The 6,000-nt window shown below is 49.9% G+C and overlaps 1 long non-coding RNA gene across 1 annotated transcript; it reads right to left on the bottom strand.

Annotated features, from left to right (window-relative positions):
- Positions 1 to 955: 955 nt before the first annotated feature.
- LOC113919263 lies at positions 956 to 3,352 on the bottom strand. The gene is made up of 2 exons (XR_003518920.2): positions 3,216 to 3,352; positions 956 to 1,158 (listed from the first exon to the last, which is right to left on the bottom strand). It is a non-coding gene; the product is annotated as an uncharacterized LOC113919263 (long non-coding RNA).
- Between the last annotated feature and the right edge of the window lie 2,648 nt (positions 3,353 to 6,000).

The raw sequence follows: 6,000 nt of genomic DNA on the forward strand, positions 1-6,000 counted from the left end.
CACAGAAATAGCACAGGTGTGGATCATACCTCTAACCAAAGCTGCCATGCCTTCGTGTGTGGTGTTCACTGTGTCCTGTGCACCACTGCGGGTAATCCTGCACCTTGGTGTAAATGAGTGTGTTAGTGAATTAAATGACGAGGAAGAACTGTCCGGTGTTGTTGCATCATTTTATTGACAGTGGAAATAAAACAAAATTCCTTTTCTTCTCTTCTCTCTTTTTTTTTTTTTTTTGAGAAAGCAGTAAGGATTTTTATTGTCAACACAAATGAGAGATACAGGCATAACAGAAGACACAAATAAATTAATTATCCTGATCATTTTAGATGCCAGGACCTCTCTATGGAAAGGTCAGTTCAGTTTCTTATGTAGACATGATACTATCCAAAACACACAAACAAAACGGGAATTTTGAGACGGTGTTTAAGACAATGACCAAGGATGTACATGGTGAGAGGGGAAATAAAAATGTGGCTTCCCTAGTTCTTTTCTTCAGTAAGTTATATATTTATAAAAATATGTGGCTCTTTGGGACGCCTGGGTGGCTCAGTAGGTTGAGTGTCTGCCTTCGGCTCAGGTCATGATCTCAGGGTCCTGGGATCGAGTCCTGCATCGGACTCCCTGCTCATCGGGGGGTCTGCTTCTCCCTCTGCCCCCTCCCCCAGCTCGTGCTCTCTCTCTCTCTCTCACTCACTCTCTCATAAATAAATAAATAAATAAATAAAATCTTTAAAAAAATATGTGGCTCTTTCTGGGGCCTTTTTTAATGATTTCATCTAGAAAAATTTAAAATTCTTCCACCTCCCAGAAAAAAAAAAAGCTTTATGCCTGGCCTGAACAAGAAAATCAAAATAGGGTGACACTAGTTTCACAGGAAACTCAAGACTACACTTTACATGTAGGCTACCACCTTCTTTACTTTAAAAAGAAGATTTATTTACTTTCTTTACTTTAAAAAGGTTTACCATCCATGTATCTGTACCAAAACAGTAGACTGAATTTCCTCCCTTAGGAAATTTTCAGCCAAACTGGAGTCAGCTTGATCTCACTTGAAAAGTGCAAAAAAGGATATGCAAGACCAGTGTCTGTTCCGTGACACATAGAAGCGATGCATCCCTCCGACAGCACTGGCCAAAGAGGTGCTCTGGTAAGAAGTGGCTGCAAGAAGAAGTGATCTGTCAGGGCTATCAAAGCAGGAGGGCACTCTGGTTTCAGCACAGGAAGAGGGGTCCCTGCCCAGTCTGGCTGTGAGTTGTACCCAGGTCTCAAACAGATGTCAGGTCCCCCAGCTGGCAAGGCTGGAGTGCATGGAAGAGCACCGTTAACCGGGTCAGAGTCTAAACTAGCCCGTGATTGCCTCTAATCCATGATTTCTCCACGCTCCCCTTGATGGTGGTCAGGAAACCAAGCCCCAGTCCTGGAACAACACAAACATTAGTGACCTAGTAAGCAATGGGCAAAGTTCTTGTCTGTGGTAAATAATACGGAAATGGGTGATGAGGCCCCCCTACTTCGCGGCTGGGATTCCTTAGTTTCACCGTTAATGAACCAGCACAAAGTGGCTTCTTCCATACAAGGACAAGCTTTGCACTAACGTCTCTCCAAAACCAGTTAGGTCTCCAGCTCTAGCCTTGGTTTAAGAGGTCTAAAAAAACCAAGCAACCACACTTTCTATGTCAGAACCAAGGTAAAGGGGGAGTTGGGCCCAGGATACCCTCCATCCAGAGTCCCTGGGATACAAAGAGCTCTGGAAGCCAGTGGGTGTGAGCACATTCAAGTCACGGGCTTTGAGATTATGGATCTGGGGCGGTGGTTTCTTCCCTTCTATCACTGGCATGTCCATCTTGGGTGGCTTGATGATCGCTGGATCTTCGGCCATTCCGGAGGCCTGGACAAGGATCAGTTCCTTTGGAGAAGGCTTCAAATTCCTTAGTTTAGTCAGATTCGTTTCTATAGGAATTTCGTTCCCAGGGTTACATGAGCCGACTTCTCTAAACAGAAGTCCCCCATAGGTCCCCACCCCTCAGACATGCCTAGCTATTTCTGAGGTTAGAGAGATCCCCTGTGAGCTCACAAGAGGGTCTTAGGATCTGTCTTGAGGCCAATGTGGATGTCTGTTGTCCACAACCCCACTTGTGATCATGGAGCCTCAGGCCCCACCTGGAGCATGGTTTCCGTGCTGAAGGCAGGGTCTTCTTGCTCTAAAGCCCCCACATTTGTTCCAGGGAGAATTGAGGGAGTGTGTGTCCCTCTACCCGTCTCAGATTCTTCTGGGTCTAGTGGGGACTGAGCTGCTGGTCGCCATGGAGACAGCCTCTGTCTCAAAAACAAAAGGCTCAGAAGTCGGGCGCTCAGACAAGCTGGGGCTGGTGTCAGTGATGAATACCCCCCCGGCCTCCCCACCCACACTACTCCCACCCTGGGCCTTTATTCCCCTGAAGATGGAAATCTTTAGAGGAAAAGCAACCTTTGGTGGCCTGCCCCATTCGTTGATCAGACCAGAGCTAGCCCCAAAGCCCCAGCTTGATCCTAAACATCTGTGGTTCAGAAATGTACCTTCTGCTCTGATCGACACATTTACAGCATCAGTTTTTTAAAAATCAGTTTCTTCCCCCTACAGAGGTCTTGTTTGACAAGGAGAAGTCTCCCTCATCCCCTTCTATGTATAATGTGCTGTCATTAACTGTCCACTGTGAGCACGTCCTGGGTAATAAGAATGGTTCAGAATAAATGGAAGCATTTGGAGGCCCCTGCCCCCCACTGTCTTACCATCTCCCAGAGGAGAGGGGATTGATTTAAGAAACAGAAGTAACACCACGAGGCAGTATGCCAAGTGCAGGGACAGGTGCAAGGGCAGTATGAGGAAGACTAAGGAAGGCTCGTGTGAAGGCTTCAAGAAGCACCTGCTTGTGCACTCGATGGAGGAAATTGGCTTCCCCCAAGTTCTTCTCATGGAGATCACTCCTGCCCGCGTTGTGCACAAACACAGGAGAAGCTCCTTGGGGTAGACAGTGAAGCCCAAGTGGCTAAAGATGGTCACTAACTGCTGTGCACAGACAGGAGCGAGGCCTATGAAGTTGCCGGGGGAAATTGAGGAGGACCCACCACAAAGGGCACACAAGACAGAGGGCAGGTTAGCAGGGGTGTGCTAAGGTACAGTGTTTGGGACCCCCTCCCTGCCACAGTGCAAATCTTCAGAAAAAGAATATACAAACCGCAAAGCGATCATGGCAGCCGATCACACATAATCTAGACCACGGGCCCCATGAGCCCCTGTGGCCTCGCGCCACCGCAGATTAAAGCAATATCCTTCCGATGCATGTTTCCACCAAAGTCTTAGCTCTCCTCTTGACTCTTGGATGCTGCTTGAGAGCTGTCTTCCTGACATCACAATGCAGGGTGTCAGCCCCCTGCTCCTGAGTCTTCCGTGGCTCCCTGTTAAGTCCAGCTCAGCTCCCTGAAATGGAGCTTGTGACCTCAGCAGCCTGGCCCTTACCCACCTCCACAGGTGCTTGTTCTGACCTCCCTGCCTAGTCCCCAAGCTCCAGGACTAGCTGTCTCGCACAGATCCCAGGCCACTGCCTTCCTGGCCTGGGATGAATGCTGTGTCTTCCTCCCAGCCCGATTCCCACTTCTGACTGCCCAGCACTCCACGGCCTGGGAAAACCATGCAGCTTGTGCGGCCTGCCCTCCCTCTTGGCTCTCCCCGCCCTTCAACCGCCCCCCCCCCCCCCGCCCCCGCCACCGCTTTGGTTTCATGCCCCAGCAGATTCTTGAATAGACGACGGTGTGGTGCCATAGCTCAGAACAGGTGTGCTGGCTGGGAATCCCAACGTCACTGCTGGCTGGCGGCTGTGTGGCTTTCAAAGGTTAACACAAACTCTCTGTGCCTTGGTGTGCTCATCTGTAAAATGACCTCAAACCACCCCCCACCCCTCGCCTCAGAGGGTTGAGAGAATTAAACGAGATAGCTTGGGAGGGTCTCAGGTCTGGCTGGCCCTTGGTAACTGCTCAGTGAATTTAGCATCTCTATGCTCACCGCTCTCCGCTGTTCCTTTGTCTAAAGTCTCTTCCACCCATCTCTCGGTGAGCTCTTACTCTACTGCTAGTGCCCAACTCGGGAATCACCTCCTCCAGAAAGCCTGCCTTGATCTTCCACTCCCAGAGCTTCCTGACCCTTCAACCTCATGGCGCGGGTGGAGAAGAGAAGCTCCAGGGTGCTCGATGAGGACTTCTAGAGGCCACAGGCTCTGGCCAGGCCCCCACCTAGCCACCCAGCCTGGAAGATCAGCAGTCGGCACACTTGTACCCCATTTCTGGTCCGGAATCCTGATTGGGAAGTTGTGGTTATCAGTTCTTATCATGATCTGTTTATGTGTCTTCTTCCTCCCTCTCTGTGAAGTTCTGGAGTAAAGAGGCTTTGCCCTACTCGTCTGTTTTAGTCACTATACCTAGACAATGCTGGTCTATTGCAGGAGCCCCGTTAGGTGTGTGTGTGTGATTGAATTGGGCTATTCTTCACCGGTCTCCAACCTGCCCTGAGGTTTCTTCATTCGTGTTGTCTCTTCTCCATTCTTGGCTGGTTAAAATATTACTCATCCCTAATTAAACACCATCCAGTTCTTTCCTGGTTTCCCTGGGCAGAGGTCACCGGTCCTTCCCCATGTGGGTTTGGAACCTGACTTGACTGCAACCTGTCTTTGGGGTGTCATTCATGGTCATGGTACACCGATCTGTCCCCCCACTAGATTAGCAGCTCTCTTAGGACAAAGACCTGGTCTTTTTCATCATTTCATTAACCCATGCATTCAGACACACACATCGTGTGCCTTGCAGCACTGGTTATAATCCCAACCCTGTCCTCAGAGACCTTACCATCTGTAGGAAGAGGCAAGTTCAATGGCATTTCAGTCCTGAGTCTTGCACTATGACGGAGACTTCAGAACAGGGCTCCCCGGGAGCAGGTAGAAAGGGCTCCCAACCGAGCTCTGGGGAGCAGGAAGGCATCCCCTGGAACCCGCTAAAGGCCAAAGAGGATTAATCCAGGGAGGAGTGTTTGAGGTGGAGGGAATACATGCGGGCGAGTGGTTAAGAGCACAGACTTGAACCGGCTTGCCTGGGTTCAAATCCTGACTCTGAAATTTGCTGAGCCCAGCGCCTGGCAAACAGTCCACACCCACATAATGTTAGCTATTGTACCCGTCTGTCATTTATTAACTCGGCTTAACTTCTGTGTTCTGGGCAAATGTTGGACCATTTGGTTGCCCCGTGACATTCTCCCTCAGGAAAGATTTTGCCAGGGAAAATGAAAACAAACCAAACGGCCCCAGGGGCCCATACCTGTATAAATAAAGAGGACGGGGCCTCCCTGCAGGGTCTCAGGGGACCCGTGCGGACGGTGGCATTGAGGCACATCCGCAACCGCTCTTTCTCACCTCGACCCCAAAGTGCATTCTTCACGTAGCAGAAGGCTTCGGGTTTTTTTTTTAAATAAGCAAAAAAGGACATAGCTCCCACATTAAGAGCTTGAGTAGCCTTTTGTTTTTTTGAGTTATGAGGTGGGGGAAGAGTGTTTTGCAATAACTGCGCATGGACAGAAGTGAAATTGCACGTGCTCATCCCGCCTTAACTAAGTCCAGGAGAATGAGCAGTGGTCCGAGCCCTGGCCCTCCAGGAGTCCAGAGCTCTGGCTCGATGCGCGGTTAAGGGAGATGTGCACTGTCCTGGTTTCCTGCCACCTCTCACTGTCCCTCCAAGCTTCCTCTCCCCTCTTTCATTTCAGCACTGGCAAATGGCTCTGAGGTCTAGTAAATTTTTTCTGAGATGCGTGACAGACAAAAGAGAAACCGCTCTCCCAGTTGATGGAGAGGGCTTCTGGATAAAGCTCCCACTGCGAAATGAAGCCCTCCCCCTACCCGGCCCTCCGGGCTCTCTGCTTTTTCTTGAATCTGCTCAGCAGAAGCTGCAGCACTCTCAGATCATTCCGGAAATGGTTTCCTT

This window comes from Zalophus californianus, chromosome 3, assembly GCF_009762305.2.
Source record: "Zalophus californianus isolate mZalCal1 chromosome 3, mZalCal1.pri.v2, whole genome shotgun sequence".
Classification (NCBI taxonomy): Eukaryota; Metazoa; Chordata; class Mammalia; order Carnivora; family Otariidae; genus Zalophus; species Zalophus californianus.